We start from the raw sequence: 18,368 nt of genomic DNA on the forward strand, positions 1-18,368 counted from the left end.
AGATTATACGTAGTTTCCGATAGATGTTACCACAAACATCAGCAGTGACATCTGATGGAACATGAATGCAGAAGCTTGGAAAAATGATTAATTCCTGCCAAAATAGGAAGGCCCGGAGGTAAGAAAAGGAGCAACCGAAGGAAGGACAAAAACAACACCGCGAAGAACAAAGTGGTACGCACGTGGGTATAGTGACTGCACGCTGCACAACATGTTCAACAACAAGGATTCGGTAAGTCAACGGGAAGCGGCCAGAAAGTTCCGTTGTTCGAAGTCACACAACTGCAAGACTCTAAGGAAGGAAGGAATAGTGTGTAGAAAGAAATCTAGATCCTCAGAGTAGCAAATCCAAACCATGAGATTCCAATACCGCTGGATGACCTGGAAGAACGGCCGAAAGCCTAAATATACCATATGTGCCAAAAGACCGCAATTTGACAAATATGCCGCAGTGCCGTCATATCGAGGATTTTTTTCGGTCTGTTGAGCTCCTTGGTAATACCAAGGACACCAAGCTTCTCACCAACAGGATCAAAAGATGCATCCGGAAATTCGTTGCGGCAGTCGTCCAACGGTCATGTTCCACAGACCACAGACCCATTCTTTTCATTTTAATTTTGATGAGGTCACCCGTTAATTGAATAAGTCTAAAAAATCAAACATTTCTTTGGTGTGCCATCAGAACGACTACTATAAGTCTCTACTTCGTAACTTATTTCCTCAACATGGTCACTAAAATCACTATTTTAGACAGCATTGATCGCTACCAGCCCTGTTTTCTATAAGGTTGACAGTGGAATTTAACCCACCAGCTTTTGATGACTACTCAATAAAACTGACGGTAGTAATTGTTTCTTTTATAAAACATTAATAAAACTCATAAGGCGTTAAGATTGTTAGTTGGGTAGGCAGGAATTGCGGTAACTACCGTATGCGTGAAAATGTTTGCACCATGGTACAGATAAGGTTCCCGTTTCACCTGTGCATACAATGCCTTGGTTTTCTTTGCATGCACGTAACCTATAGCTCATACCGTAGTAGGCTGTGTATAAAGAAAATAATTTACTTAGTTTGACAGTTGCACCATGATGAAGTGGCAGCGTTTTCGTGATTTGTCCCACGCGCAAATGTCGCTTGAAGACATTTCAATCGAGGTGGGAGTGTCCCGGTGGACCGTCAAAAGGGTTTTAGACCGAGAAAAGAAAAGACAGCTATCCGCGAAATTGGCCACAGGCCGTCCGAGGTCAGCTCGGGTTCCGAGGGTTATCGCTGCTATCAAAAGGAAGATTCGGGTGAATCCAGTGCGTTCAATAAGGAAAATGGCAAAGGAACACGATTGCGGGGCGAAGTCGAGGGCACGGAAAAAAACTCACATGATTACCAACCGCATCCGGGAGCTACGAGTCGAACGATGCAAGAAAATCTTGAACTTCCTTAAGCGAAAAAAAATCGGTAATCCTGTTCACCGACGAGAGCATGTTTACCGTCGATCCCGAATCAAATTCCAGAACCGACCGGTATATTAGTTCTCTTCCGGTAAAAGACGTGGTCGACGAGCACAAGAACGTGTATCTGACCAAGCATTCTGCTAGCGTTGCGGTGTTTGGATTGGTGGCTTCCGATGGCGAAAAATGGACCCTGTGTTCATTCCAGGTCAACACGGAGGTCTGCATCGGGATTTTAAGTAAGTATGTTCTTCCGTGGATCAAAGAACAGTATGGTCCGAAGCCAAATGTTGTATTTCAACAAGATGGGGCTCCGTGGCACACCTCGAACCGCACTCAGAAGTGGTTGCAGGAACATCTTGCGTTCTGGGCAAAGGATATGTGGCCGCCATCCCGATCTTAATCCACTGGATTACTCAATATGGCCCGTCATGAAGGCCAAGGCCTTTTCTAAACGCCACCCGAGTACAGCAAGCCTCAGAGAAACATTGACCCGTACCTAGAGAGAAATAGATTCAGACTACATTATTAGAACCTGCCGTGCATTCTGGAAGCGTGTGGAGGTCGTAATTGCAGCCCTCTTTGAATAAATAAAAAAAACTCGAAACCGAGAGTTTTTTTAATTTGACATTGCTCAATGGTGCAAACATTATCATGCTTACGGTACTATGAATAGCTCTTTGACGGATCGCACTTTCGCAACATTTCCGCACGGTAGAGCAACACTCTGCGTTTTCATTGTACTGGAAAGCGCTCTCAAGTGCACCTTCAGTGAAAATGCAGAGTATAGCTCTGCGGTACGGAAATTTTGAATATTGATAGGGAGCTTAATAGCACTAAACCATCTATTTGAAGATAAGCCTAAGGCTAAAAATCTCTAAAATAAAGAAAAAAAAATATTTGAAGATGGGTTAACTGAAAATTCAATTGGATTCAATGTAAGTACTCTATATCAAATAGTAATGAAAAAGTCCCAAAAGTGCGATCCCTGGAATCTTAGTCTCAAAAGTGTGATCCCTCGAAAAAAAATGATCACCAAAAATTCATTTTAAGTCGGATATTTTTGAAACTCTCAGGGAATAAACAAACACATATTGGCAATGTTTTTGCAAAGCTGGTTTATTCAACGTCCTCTTCTAGGCTAAATGCCCCCACCTTGGACTTAACGGTACCCATCAAACCCTGTGCAACATTTGCGCCATATTTCTTACATACTTTCATCCACTCTTTCTACAAATCCTTGTCGTTGTTGAAGAGCTTCCCTGTTTTCCGGAGCTGGCTCTTCATAATCGCCCAGAATTTCATAGATTCCAGATCCGGGAAAACAGAGTGTCACCTTCGTGAGAACGAAGGAAGGGCAGCATGCGCTTCTGGAGGCATTATTTTTTATATATTTGGCCGTTGATGGTGCCGGTCGTTATGCACGGCTTGCTGAATTTGCCACACCCACAGATTGCCTGCCACACTCAGTACTTTTTGGCAAATTTGTCGACCTTCTTCTTCCGGAACTTCTCCGGAACATCCAGGCGGGACTTGCCAACGAAAAACTCCAGGCCGGGGTTCAGCTTGGCGTCCGCTCTAATGTAATCCTCGTCGTCCATTACGATGCATTTCGGCTGCACAAAATACTCGCGGTGCAGCTTCCTGGTGCAGGATTTGGCCACCGTATTCTGTTTATCGGTTCGGTAAGGCGACTTCCTTACCTGGAAGGCATGAAGTCCGTCCCGGTTCATTGTCTGCTGGATGAATCAGACGAAAGAATTGACCTTATTGGCCACGTCCCACATCGAAAGGTTCGGATTACGCTTGGAGTAATCCCTCACCTCGTCGTCTTTGCTTTTCGTCTGCTGCCGCCGCTGGGTCGTCTGGGTCTCCTTGAACGATTGAACCACACGGGACACGGTCGAATTGTCGATTCCAAACTGTTTCGCGATCCACCTGTGCGACTGGCCTGGATTTTCCACGACCGCTCCCATATTTTTTTGTCGGAGCACTTCTTGCTTGGATGCCATCTCGATAACTCCTTGACAGATTGTGACGAGATTTTGCACATGTAAACATTACAATCCAAACTATATTTACTTACAATTTCATCCATTTTTACCCATGCAATAAAAAGTTATACACAAAAGAAACTGTTGCATTTTTTTCGAGTGCAATCTTAACCTATTTAAAAATCATGCAATGGAAATTATCGAGAAAAAATCATTACTGCAATACTCATTTCGCAATATTTTAATACTCGGGAGAAACCGGGCACCTCACTTATTAAATTAATAGTTACTTCAATTTTTTTTCCCATTTGGTTAGGAGCACCCTTGAGATCCCTTCAAAAAGCATTTTACTGGAAAAGAGCGAATATCAGATAATTGGGTTATTCCTTTCGAAATTTCATTTGACCACCTACTGTTTTGTGGAGCTGTTTCGTTCAACTCTTCTAATTGCTTATATCGAACAATGTTGCAGTGCACACCTACGCGATAATTCCAACTATTCGGTCGGAATATTTTTACCGCTCAAAATTCCATCAACTCACCTGCATTCTAATTCTGCTGTTCCACGTCGAACCCAATTCACAGAAACGCCATCCTTCTACTCATATCGCAACCATGTCACAAAGTTTCCATCCTGCATTGTTCCCATGAATGGAACGGTAGGTATGCCAATCCACACATACCTGACAATGAACTTTCCCGGGAATAAAGCATAACAATATCCCCACTAACAAATAGAACGGGACCATTTGTCGTGCCGTGTTCATGTGGGGTCGCAAATTGGAGAGGACATTGCCTGCTGTCATTTTTTTCCTCCGACCCCCTCGGTCGGTGCCGGGGGTGTAGTGTGTCTTCTTCAGCTCAGGGGGAAAGTTTATGTGACTCCATGTAATCCGAGCAAGAGCCATTACCGAGTATACATATGTGCAATAGACGTCGGCTGGCAGGTTTGCTCACATGGGTTGAAGAAAAGATGGGACAGACCATTAACCTTTGGAGCTCGGAAGACGACCAGGAAGTGGGACCGGAAGTTGGAATCCTGATGGTTTATTGGAGTGGAGTTATTTTGATGTTTACTTTCAGAGTCAGTGCGCTGGGTTGGGTACACAGTTTAGGGGGAATACACTCGAGGATGAAAACCAGGGCCGGGGATGTGAAGATAAACGTTGCTCTACCGGAGACTATTTGTCTTGTTTAGTGCTGAGCGGAGAATGGGGTTATGGCGAGGGAAAATATATGTCAGTGGTGCGGCAAAAGTTAAAGTAAATGCGAATGACGAGCTCTGTAGCGTGCAACATAATAGTAAATGTCATCGTTGATATGTTTCTTGGTGGAAAATATTTACTCACTAAATTGTTTTCGACGTTGTTGTCTCGTTACAGGTACGGCTAATGACATGCTGAAGAACAAACTCCATGTGAAGTGAGTAGGTAGCTATAAAATTGCGAATAATTAATCGAGTAGAATATTTCAATAGATAGCCAATTAAATTAGTCCCGACCGTTGCCGCCCGTTTTCCGGCCCATTCATCGAAGACCGGCATTATTAATGACCAAACATAATTAAGATTCAAGAGTGTTTGCCTTCTTGCTCGCTTGGCCCCCGTGTCCGTGCGTCGTCTGGCTGAAAACCGATGAAGACACGCTGAAGTCACGGAGTGTGCGGTGGCAATTGCACTTTTCAAGTCTCATTCTCCAATTCTGTTTATCTTCAATTTTATGCTTCGGCACATGCAGTGCCTCTATTCTCCGGTCGGACGGTCGACAAGGCATTCGCAGGGAAGCTCAAAGAAGGAAGGAAGCTACTTGTAAAACACTTCAGGCGCCTTCCAAGTAGGTACCTACCTACCTTTCAGTCAGGGAGCGAAGGGACCTTTGTTCGTGCAGTGATGCTTCTCTGCTTCTGTGAATGATTTTCTTACATGAGGTAGCCTCATTTAGGGCTGAGGCTTGTTCTCATGGTCAAGGTGCGCTCGAAAACGAGAAACGACAAATGACCGACAAAGACGTCATTAAAATAATAAAACACACAGGCTCGTCGAGGATGATGATGCTGATGGCAGGCGAAAGCTTCCTTGGGATGAGTAGAATTAAATTTTGGGACCAGAGCGAGAGAGGCGAATTTCAGATGCGGAGATGTGGAAATCATTCGACAGCGGAGGCCGAAAAATTAAACACCGCTATGAAAACAACATTGATGATGATTGCGCTGATTGGGAACATCAATTCCAATCTCCGTTATGGGCACGTATTTTAATGTTATTGTTTTACTGTAAATCGAAAACATTGTGAACTATTGGAATTATGTACATAGCGTAACGGAATGTTATTTTCAAACGTAAACCTATTGGCAAACACACCAACTGTATGCATGAGTATTAGAGTGATGCAAAATTTGAAATTTTCGCTCCACAATACTTAAACGATTCCAAATCGGATCCTGAATAACCTCTCAAAATTTGACCCCATTTGGTGAGAAATTGAGATGGCACAAACCATTTGAAGTTTGTATGGGAATTACTATGGTAAAACCAAGATTTTTGTTCATGTCTACCTAATAATTCACAATATCGGTCTGCTTCAAAAACTTTCAATTGTACTTGTAGAAAATTTTCCAGGTAAAAACTTTGCTCAAGACCACTTTTTTATTAAATGCAAGGATCGAAAGTTATCAATGGTTCAATGCGCTGATGTCTTATGATCATGCTCAATCAACGGCTCAGCAGGCAACATTGGTGTTTCTGGGGCGTTGAATAGGACACAAAAATCATGGCTACTATGTCACACTGCAAAATACAGTGTTGCCTACAGAGCAGCTGCTTGATCATGTCAACAAGTTCTTTAGTGGGAATGACACTGATGAAGACTGCACATTGTAGTCGAAATACGTATCTGTCATGGATACCAAAATTAATTAAGTGGAATTAAATGGAAGATAACCTTTTTTGCTGTTTTATTTAGCATTCCGCTAACAACCCAATTTCATTACTTCAACTTTTTCCTGTCTCATTTTGCATAGAAACGGTATTGAGCAAAGTTGTAGCTGAGAAAATTTTCTATAAGAATGGGTGTTTAACTGTTTCGCAGCTCAATATGGAAAAAGACTAGAAGGCAATGAACAAAAAGTTGAGATTTCCCATAGTAATTTACATGTAAACTTCAAATGGCTTGTGCGAAGTCTGTTTCTAACCAAATGAGTTGTAACTTTGGGAGGCTAATCAGGATCCGATTTGAAACCTTTTAAGCAATGTGGAGAGAAAAAGTCAAATTTTGTATCAGTCTAATGAGTATCTTATATCCTCTTCATATGATTCTTACACGGCCGTTGATTGTGACCTGTTTTATGCAAGGAATATAGATCTGACATCTATATTTTTCAAGCCAGAATGTGGGAAAAAAAAACCTTTAGTCTGAAAATATCTTTCTTAGGATCTGTATTTTTTATAATGATTATTTTCTAAATATGTCCGGAATGGTGTAAACTTTTCTATGTCCACAGGATTTCCTTGCAATCTTCTCTATAATATCCCGAATCATCTTAGAATTCACCGTCACTAATGAACTCCCCAAAAGATCTCCTCAGAAATTTCTTGAAAGCTTACGCAGAATTATTCATCAATGCTCAGGAAAATTTCCTTAATATTAACAAAATCATTTTCTTTGAATAGCTTTGAATTGAATTTAAATTTTTAATTTCCATGAAATTCTACTCAATACCACCTAAGTAAAACCTTTTAGAACAGCCGGACAGTTGGAGGCCCATTTTCGCAACTTGAATCCTCCACTGTTCATAGAGACGTCGTCCATGTACACGTCCTCTTCTATCGCTGTTGCAGACAAGAAAAACTGTTCTCGTTCATCCCTTGCCAGCTGCTTCAACGTACGAGTCGCCTGATACGGTTCTATATGTCACCGTCAGCATTTCATACGCTACAACGTTTCCATCGGTTCTCAACCAAAGAACGCATTGAAGAGAAGTGACGATAAAGTTCATCCAAATCTGTCGGAACATCTTCTCAACGTTTGCATCACCTGACGTGTACGACTGCGAAGAACGATCGACCGTAAGTCATGTTGTACCACAGGTCCAGCATAGAGCGCATCGTTCAGCGAAATCCCAGAAGATTGTAACAAGGTTACACTTATTAAAAAAGTAAGTTAAAATACATTCCTACACAACTTCATTAAATTACTATTTTCACATGAGCGAATCGCGTTCCTCGTCTCTGGATTCAAACCGACAAAGAACGTCAAACGAGGAACTCATATGACGATTGGTAGGTAGAGTTTATGCCACCGGATAGACTCGTCCGAACGTGTGCGATAATGGGAACCGAACTTCAACAAGGTAGACTTCGGGTTCGTTCACGAGTCGAGATTAGAGAGACTCCCCAAGTGGATAGTTATTGGTTAAAAACTGCGTGAAGGGTGAGATCGGTGGTAGAAAAAGTTAACGAGTTTTGTAATTCGTCTGGAAATTTTACGGTGCTTAGTAAGTCTAAAAAAAATAATAATGTAAAAGAGCGATATAAAATTTAAAACTTAAACTTAAAACTATTATTTAGATAGAAACTTAAAAAAATGCATTCGAGGTTTACGTGGAATACGCGTGGGTGATAAGGTTTTTGCACAGGTAATTGAACATACATCCCTGCAATTAGCCATATCAAACTGTGAGACATTAAAATAAAACACAATTTGTTTGAAGATTTAAACCGGGACGGAAAAATAGAACCGGCCGATCCCGTTCACCAGACCGACTCGACCGAGCGTCGGAGTCCACATGTCGGCCATATTATCGGACAGAACCCCAACGATTCGCCGCCGCCCAACGATACCGGCGCTACCCGACCGCCACCTATCCGTCGATAGCCACCTGTATGTGGTATGTCGCGTGGTATGTCGCACCACGACACCCGCCGTCTTAAAAACAGGTCAGATAACTTTAAATACACTCCAGCCCATTTTACACACTCTACTAACCCTATCACCGATTTAACAAAAGAAAAACCAGCCTTACAATACACCTGAAAAAAAAACCCTTTTCTTCTTGGCACGCCATAGACCCTAGAATCTAGTTGAGGAGAATAGAAAAGCAGTTTTGTTCTTTTAAGGATGTAATTGGATACACCATTTTTCCGCGTATCGATAAGTTTCCCCTGTAGGCAAATAGAGGAAAACCACCATATAAAACCTCTTTTGCCGATGTATAAAGGCTTTTTCCTGTTGGTAAGTCCCCCTTTTCGGAGTTCGCAACCGCTTTGCCGCCATTAAGAGTTTGATTGAACTCGCCCTGATGTCTGCAAGCCGGGACGGGTCCATTTGAGCCCATCGCTCCTTCACGGTAGATTCGTCTACCTGGCGCTTAAGTGAAGGTAGTAATTGGTTCCTCTTCCCAAAACACCCGACCCGTTACAAGATGTGTTGCACGATGCATCGAAGACCACCCTCACCTTGATCGTGTTGCTTGACTCCTTGCACAGAACAGAAGGAGAAGTGCAAACAAATCGGTGAATCAAAAAGTGGTTCGTTTTGCTGCTCAACAAGCGAAGTGTGTGGTAGCGTTCCACACGGGCTTTCTATGTGCACTCACACTATCATAGCATGCTGCCTATCTTAACTGCAGGCAGAAGATGCCTTCTACCGCTAGGTGCGCTAGTGTTCGCAAATGTCAAGTGGAGCCACTTTCTGATCCGAAGTTCGACTCCTGTGCTCCTTGATTACAGGATGATGTGGCAGGAAACATCGTTTGACTGTCCCTTCCTCGTTATCGTCCACTCTCGTCCACAGCTCGAAGATGTCGTAGCGTGATGTCTCTCGATGCGCCTAGTTCCGCTAAAACATCGCCGTTCTTAGGGAGTAACCGTGAATCGGCCATCCGAATTACTTTCGACAGTGCACAGTGGTCCAGAATGCAGATTTAGGTGGAATAATATGTTTTAAGAATGAAATTGAAACTTTAGACTAAAAGTCTCTTGTACAACGTTGTTCCTTATAGTTAGGCCATCATTTTTATGACAATGAATTCTAGGGTGGTTCTTATTATCATTAAAATCAAGAATCTAACTTTTTTGTTTGAATAAATTAAGGTATACATTTTTCGGCAAAGTTATAGCTGAGCTAATTTCAAGCAACTTTGTCTAAACCAACTTTTTTGTATCTCCTCAATTGGCCGATTAAGACCTATTTTCTTGAATTGAGTTAGGGTGGCGCTAAAAAAAATCAGTTAATTTGCTTTAGTTTTCTTTTTTCAAATTTTTCAGCAAAGGTGTCTTCAAATGACTTTTAAATCTTAAGAAGGCACACATTTTTGCTGCAGAAAGCTGTCTTTCGCCGATCAAGAGATATTGACGTTTTTCTACTAAGTATATGCAATTTTCAAGTGTTAATATCTCTGGTTGGAGCAAACAAAAAAAAAAAGTTTTTATACGGCATTTGAAAGAGCGGAGTTTTAAGGATTAATTTTATACGAGTTTAAAAAATAACATACCTCCAATTTATTCATATTATTGAGAATAACATACGTCCTTTCAAATGCCGTAAAAAATCTTTTTTTTTTTGTTTGCCCCAACCAGAGATATTAACATTTGAAAAGTGCATATTTTTAGCAAAAAAACGTCAATAACTCTTAATCAACGAAAGTTATTGACAAGCTTTCTGCACCAAAAATTTGCGCCTTCTAAAGATCTAAAAGTCATTTCAAGACACTTTTGCTGAGAAATTTGAAATAAGAAAACTAGAGCAAAATAAATGTTTTTTTAGCGCCACATTAACTCAATTCAAGAAAATAGCTCTAAATCGGCCAATTTAAGGGATACAAAAAAGTTGCAATTAACAAAGTTGCTTGAAATTAGCTCAGCTATAACTTTGCCGTAATTTATTCAAACAAAAAAGTTAGATTCTTGATTTTAATGATAATAAGAACCACCCTAGAATTCGTTGTCATAAAAATAAGGGCCTAACTATAAGGAACAACTATGTAGAAGAGACTTTTAGTCTAAAGTTTCAATTTCAGGCTCAAAACATATCATTCTACCTATATCTGCATTCTGGACCACTGTGCAGTGTGCTCGAATTGCTCTTTGCAGCGCATCTCGTTTGGAGATAACTTCCGGAGACGGCTCCCACTTCCTCGCAGGACCAAAACCGTGCCATTAGCTCCTCCAGATTACCCGCTATCGACATGTAGCATGCATATCTCCTACCATGATTCGATGTAGCTATCTCGCCTGTCACTATGCATCCAAAAACTGATTCGGTTAGTACTGGTAGACCAGTTCCCAGTGGAACCTCCCTTCCGGATGGGAAGAAGCCTAAAGAAAGCTTGGATGCCCATGAACAAGTCGACCCAGGAAACAAGTGTTGTTTAATCGATTTTAATTCAGCCTTAGATTGAATAATTGCTGAACATAGACCACGTTAACCTTTGTTCAGCTTGAGCTTGAGCTTGATTGACCGCCCACGGTTGCTACTCTGTTATTGCCAGATCAGCTGTAATTACACAGAGAACCAATAGACGATGCTTGAGACTAGCAATCATCCTCAATGTGTAAAAACTGGTGATCTTAAATTAGGCAATACCAGCGCCGGCCGCGCCCGAACACAGGTCAAGAAAGGAATGGGAAGGATTGTGTTGACATGACACTCGCTTTGATGAAAGCCGAGAACACCTCTACACTTCCACGAGGAATCACTGGGATGTTGGATAAGAGGGTTGGGTTTGCAGCAGGGTTCGTTTTGGTAAACGATAAGCTGAATTGATTTCCTAACGATCATATAACGCGAAGGAGCTTGGGACTAAACCCACGGTCTTCTGCTCAGTAAGCAAAAACGTTTGCCACTAGGCAGACGAGCACCTTTTTAATCACCGAGTTGCTGTTATTACCATGTAGTCATATTAACAAATAAAACGATTGACGAATCTTGAATTTGGATGGGCCTGAGATTAGACTCATGATGTTCTGCTCAGTAAGCAAAAACGGCTGCTCTAAGGCCACCGAGCCCCTCATATCACATAATACCGTTGCTCAACTTTTTGTATCCATTCAAACCCGGAACCAACGACAACAACGAGTTTCGCAAAATACACGATACACAAGCGATTTTACCATAAATCTCTTTGATATGTAAGGACCTGGGACCGCGTTGTTCTGCTCAGTAAGCATGCCACTGTAACCGACGATCTTTCAAATCCGAAAACTTAAAACTACGAAAAAGTACTTAGGCCTTCATTAAGTTCCACTTTCACGCGACGTTCAATGACAGGGTCCTATCCAGGATTACATCTGAAAAATCCAAATCTGGCCAACGCCCACCTAAACCTGTTCTAATCCACCTGAAATGACTAACGAATGGAAGACTTTGACTACCCAGCCATGCAATAGTCTCATTCCGTGCCTTATGGCAACTTGATGATTCTATTGCGCTCATCTTTTGGCACCACCCAGGGGAGACTTGGGCCTGTACCCAATGCTTAACTTATCTCCATTCCACTCAGCTACTCGCAATTTCTTGTGATATAGTGTGTGGAATATTATTATATGAGACAATTCAATGCAGACGTCTTTCCAAATTTGGCAGATCGTCAGGTAATCGGTGAGTTACCACGATAGTTGCTATTCAACAACTCGCAACGTCCCATCATCAACGCCTGCTATGAGAATTTCCCATTGCAGACGCCAACGAAATGATGTCATTGAGCTATCGATCAACTACCCTGGTTATCGCCTGGTACCTTATAGCACGATGCTAGGAGGCGAACCGGAAGAATCGATGAGCTACCTCCCCCTAGACCACGTTAACCTTTGTTCAGCTTTTAAACATCTAAATCTGGTGATTTTAATCAGCCAAAAGCTTAACAGTAATATACATTATAAGCTTTTCAAGGTATTAAATAACAGTCTTTTCCAACCCTTGTTCAGCCTTCTAGTTTTATTTCCAAAATAATAATGGAAGACCCACTTCAAATCTCATGCATTTATATGGAACTGCTTTAACTTTTTTTGCTGACTAATTGGATTAACATATTTATATTGTTAATATAAGTCTAAAAATTACCTTTGCATTTCGGGATTCGAACCGGCAGTCACGGATTCACAAGCGTAAACCATACCTGCTGGACCATTTAAGCATATGTGTGGCAAAAGGTATGATCATTAACCTAAAGCACGTCAAATTTAAGTTGAATAACAGCAACCGGAAGAGTATTATACCGTTCCGATTCAAATTTCGGACGATTCAAATTTCGGACACTTTCATTTTTAATTAAATATTACATCCAGTTAGAAACAAATTAATAATGTTAGATGATCGTGGAGGGCACTAGTCAAAAAAATTTAAAATTTACAAGACATGTGGATCATATTCGACCGAGATAATCAACTTTTAAAAGTGTCCGAAATTCGAGTTTAAGTGTCTGAAATTTGAATCGGCACGGTACAACAATGCAGAATTGTAAACAACGACTGGTGACAGTAAAACATTCCTCTCATTTTCAAGTGCAGCTAACACAATGTGGACACAAGTGCGTGATTTATGTCGGTGGTCATTTGGATGTTATTTTAGTGCTATAGTTGAGTAATATTTTTGGAATGCGGTCTGAAACTTCAGTGCAATATAACAGACAAAACACAGGAATACAAATGTTAATACTTCCGACGTCATCGCAGCCCACATCTACCTGGAGCTATTCCTAAAAATCTCCTCTTTCTTGTCTCTACTGCTGCCACACTGCTTGTAATGAGAAAGGTAGGCAGTGAATTTAGAAGAACTAAATTGCCGGAAATACAACGAGTGACACAGACACTGACGACATTAAATTTAACAAATTAATAATAAATTAAAATAATAAATAATAAATTTTAACAAATCAAGCTATCAAAATATGTGTAACGATTGCTGATTTGAGGAGTTGTGTTAAGCTTAAGTAAGGCTTGTTAAATCTTTAGATCAGCTAACTTATTGAGGTTGGATTATGGGGATACAATTCGCTCCATGCACTACTAATCAACAATATATTCAGCCTAATGTTAATCAGCTTTGTGCACCTTAAATCAACCAATAATCAGCTTCTGTTCTTACTGTTCATCCGCCAGTCCGATGTCTGCTGGTGCTCATCCATTTACCTGCAGTGTAGAAGTAGGCAGACAAGCTGTGACCTTCGGCAAGACGAGAAAATCCATCGGTGTGAACTTGACGACGGCTTGAATCTTTCGTGTGACTCTCGTTCCGTCCGATGCCCAATATCGAAATATCCACCTTCTGGCTAGCAACTTTCATCTACTGACTTAGACTTTCAGAGATGACGTTGCATTCCGACCCGGAATCCAACAGCGCGCGTGCTGGAAAGCGAGAACCCTGGCTTTCCTCGATCACAACAACTGCTGTAGCCAGAAGTACCTGCGATGTGGCAAGCTTGGGATCAAAACTCGAGTCGTTCCGGTTGCTTCTTTTACCCGAATTTTCCTTTTCGGGTGATCCATTCCTACTACTTCTTCCTTCACCCTTGAAGCACAGCAGTGTGTGATGTCAAGCCTTGCAGTTGCGACACGAGAACATCGACGAGCAATCTCGAGCTAGGTGTCCTCGCTTGAGACAGTTTCGGCAGAGTGACTTTGCTCGTAGAAACGACTCCCTGCTGGATAGTGACATTTTCAGGAAGGCTGGACACGAATGTAGTCCATGAACCTCCGAACACGATGGGCAGTTAGCGGTATTCCATTGTACAGCGTTGGGGCTGACCTTTGGTGGAAACGACTTCTTTTGGGGGGGGGGGGGGTTGCGGCTCGTTTTTGGGTTCTGCCTTCGCTGGTAGCAACTCGACAATTTGAAGTCTCCGTTGTAGGAACTCCTGCAAGTCAGGTAGAGTGTTTTAGCGGACGTGTATTTCTCCCAGCCAAGTCGAGTGACTGAATCCAGACGAGAACTCAGCAGCAAATCCTTGTATTCGACTGGTTCGATGACTTAATCCAATATCTGAATCGCACGGTCAAATCCATCAGCCAATCTGTGGAGATCCGTGACCGATTCCTTGAGGAGTGATAATAGTTTGACCTGGGCTTGTACCCTTCAGTAACTTGTAAGCTGTTGTTGAAGCGTTTTAGCAACAACTCGGACTTCACGGACTGGCGATTCTTGAACTCCAACTGCTCCTTTTCGAAACCTTCTTGATCTTCGTAGTCGTGATGCGATTCAATATCCCAAGAAGTCTCACTAATTTTCTCCCACAACAAATCTATACGTTCGAGGCGGAAATTGACATGACTACCTGTTGTACGCTGTTTATAATACCTAACGAACTGACTAATGCTATTTTACGACGCTCTAAGACCCTTGAGATTCTACTTCAGCACATTCAAGTAGTCGGTTGACCTTGTAATCTTCGTTAACATGGTTGTTTTCGGCGGTACCACGGTACGGAAACAAAAAACCAAGAGTCAATTGGCAAATCAAAGTTGGCACTCGTGGAGAATAGAAGAACTATGAAAGTGATGATGATTTCAGAATTTTCCACGGGGAGGTATACGAGTGCAATCTTAAAATGCTTTTATTTTGCAAATGGGGCATTTTATTTAAATCTGGTTGCTGCTACAGTTGTAGAAAAGCTGAAATCTATGTATACACATAAAAATCTGAAAAGAAATTATATTTTCTATATTATATGTCTATTAAGTAGTCCTTAAGTATTCTACTAGCGTAGCATCAACCAGATTTAAATAAAATGCTCCATTTGCAAAATAAAAGCATTTAAAGATTGCACTCGTATACCTCACCGTGTAAAATTTCGAAACCATCATCACTCTCATAGTTCTTCTATTCTACACGAGTGCCAACTTTGATTTGCCAATTGTGGGATACACTTTGATGTGTACTACATTGTTCCCCCTAGATTCAACCCCTTGCTGAACGAATAGTTGAGGGAACACACTCAAACAACCACACATCCTCCACCGAGCCAACGGCACAAGAGACTGTAGCATCGTGTCTCTTCCTCTTTGTTCCCCAAACCGCCGTGAGAGTAAGTCGTGCGTCAGTCTGTCTCCTGGGCTGGGCGATTTCTTCCGGCTGCAAATCGGGATTCCACACCAGTCAGTTGGTAGGTACCATTTAGCTGCGGTGCTCCTCTCAAAGTCTGCCGAATCGTTGGGAGATCCGAGAATCGAAAGGAATCGGCGATGTAGTATACAAATTGTCTGCTTTCGCTGGACATATACTGTTCAACTCACCTGTGAGAAGGACCCGTTGTGCTACCGAAGCAGGATAGCAGTAAATTCCAAAAAACGAAACACATCAAAACATTTGAGCACAACCTCAGATTCCAATTCAATCCAGTGAAGCGCGAAGGAGTGGAAGAGCAAATGTAGGATCGAGTATTTGAGCTACTGCTGAACATATAACGTTTGGCTTACCTGTACAAACAACAGTTTGTGACGACGGGCGGATGCAAATGGCCTCAAAATCACGAAAATTAGCCTCTAGTGGCGAATGCATACAAACGGAAGATCTTCTCGTAAAACAAACATTTTCAGAGTTATGGGGGCTTGAGCAATTGTTGCTCAGAGTTTTTGGTGTAATTCAACTGCAGAAAAGCAACACAATTTGATGTTATTGAAAAATGTCCAGCAGTTTTCCACTGGCTTGCAAAATTTAGTTCCGACATTTATTAAATATTTTTTAATATCTCGTCAGTATTCTAAAGTATGTTTAAGTATTTTATGTCTTAACTTCAGTTTCATCGTAGTAACGTTAATTTTTTGGTTGGTTTCTAGTTGTGTTTGTTGTTGTTTACTCCATCGGATCGATGATGTTCAATTGATAAAACCAAAAATAAATGTATTAAAAATTAAGTTTGGATTCATTGTAAGGAGTACGTATTTCAATTCTGAATACGAAATGGTACTAAAACAAAATATCTATTTAGAGTGAACCAGTTCGAAGGCAAAAATGCTTGCACCAAATATGCATTTTTCTAATTCAACTCTATCGGTTTCTTAAGGGTTAAACAATTAGTTTCTCTATAGTTTATTATCTGCTCCCAATCAATATGCCTAATGGACCATAAGCTCCACATGGGCAGATCCAAACTCTCATGTTAAATTAATAGTGTGATAATCATTTTGAAAACCCGTACCAAATTTAGACCTTAAATGATATTTCGTTTCGATCAACAAGGTAACCTTTTTTTTTTTTTTTTTAACTCCTTATTTGTTCCAAATTCAAAATAAATTACATTTCATTTTAACCTAGGTGCTCCAGTTACTGCAGTAACGTACCAGCCTTAATTGTTATGATATATATCTAAGTGTTTTTACATTGTTCATGTCTTGGCAATTCAGTATTTTAAACAGGTTTTTTAACCTGCATGTCAGTATAACAATTGATATCTTAAAACTAAAAACTAAAACTAAATCTTATCTAAGTATAAAGGGAATTAATCGTTGCAATTGAGGATTGCAACGATTTTTGCCTGAAATTATTAATTATTTTGTTGGACATTTGTGCTAAAGTCTCAACATTCGAAATTCTATGTACTTCGGTTGTACTGTACCAGGGAGGCAACTTCAAAATCATTTTCAGAATTTTGTTCTGAATCCTTTGAAGTGCTTTTTTCCTGGTAGTGCAACAACTAGACCATATTGGCACAGCGTAAAGCATGGCCGGTCTAAAAACTTGTTTAAATATTAGAAGTTTATTCGTCAGGCAAAGTTTGGATTTCCTGTTTATAAGAGGATACAAACATTTTATATATTTGTTACATTTGGCTTGAATGCCCTCAATGTGATCTTTAAAAGTTAATTTTATGTCAAGTATTAATCCAAGATATTTCACTTGGTTTGACCAGGAAATTGGAACTCCGTTCATAGTGACTATGTGACTACTACTAGGTTTCAAAAACGAAGCTCTAGGCTTATGTGGAAATATTATAAGTTGAGTTTTGGAAGCGTTGGGAGAAATCTTCCATTTTTGTAAATAAGAAGAGAAAATATCTAAACTTTTCTGCAGTCTGCTGCAAATAACACGAAGACTTCTTCCTTTAGCGGAAATGCCTGTGTCATCAGCGAACAAAGATTTGTGGCAACCCTGAGGCAAATCAGGGAGGTCCGAAGTGAAAATGTTATACAATATAGGCCCAAGAATGCTACCCTGAGGAACTCCTGCTCTAACAGGTAGTCGATTAGATTTGTAATTTTGATAATTTACCTGCAGAGTTCTGTCAGTTAAATAATTTTGAACTAATTTCATAATGTAAAGTGGAAAATTAAACTTTTTCAATTTAGCAATCAAACCTTCATGCCAAACACTGTCGAATGCTTTTTCTATGTCTAGAAGAGCAACTCCAGTTGAGTGGCCTTCAGATTTGTTTGAACGAATTAAATTGTTAACTCTTAAGAGTTGATGAGTAGTTGAATGCCCATGGCGAAATCCAAACTGCTCATCTGCAAAAATTGAGTTCGTATTGATGTGAAGCAAAATTGGAACAACTTTTGGCTTTTTCCATTTATCAGGAAGGTATGCCAAATGGAAACATCTGTTAAATAATTTTATCAAGAAAGACAAGGTACTCTCTGGGAGTTTTTTGATGAGGATATAGAAAATTCCATCATCACCTGGAGCTTTCATATTTTGAATTTTTTTAGTTATAGACCTTACTTCGTAGGACTAGTAAGACCCAAACTGAAATTATGGGAACTCTCGAATTGCTTAGCAAGTTTCTGAGCTTTTTCCAAATTTGTGATCAAAATTTTACCACCTTCTTTAAGCGCTGGAATTGGCTTTTGAGGTTTTTTAAAAATTTTTGTGAGTTTCCAAAAGGGTTTGGAACTCGGGTCTAATTTAGAAACATTATTTTCAAAAGTTTTGTTCCTCAGGGCAGATAATCGTTTTTTAATTTGTTTTTGCAAATCCCGCCAGATAACTTTCATGGCAGAATC

At 40.6% G+C, this 18,368-nt stretch overlaps 1 protein-coding gene across 1 annotated transcript in view; it reads left to right on the plus strand.

Moving 5' to 3' along the window:
* rdo (reduced ocelli) overlaps positions 1–18,368 on the plus strand; it is a 392,245-nt gene that overhangs the window by 146,115 nt on the left and 227,762 nt on the right. The gene's annotated exons all lie outside the window — the stretch shown is intronic.

The sequence above is a fragment of the Ochlerotatus camptorhynchus genome, unplaced genomic scaffold (genome assembly GCF_037179485.1).
Source record: "Ochlerotatus camptorhynchus isolate MF236.1 unplaced genomic scaffold, CSIRO-AGI_Acam_v1.1 ptg000068l, whole genome shotgun sequence".
Lineage (NCBI taxonomy): Eukaryota > Metazoa > Arthropoda > Insecta > Diptera > Culicidae > Ochlerotatus > Ochlerotatus camptorhynchus.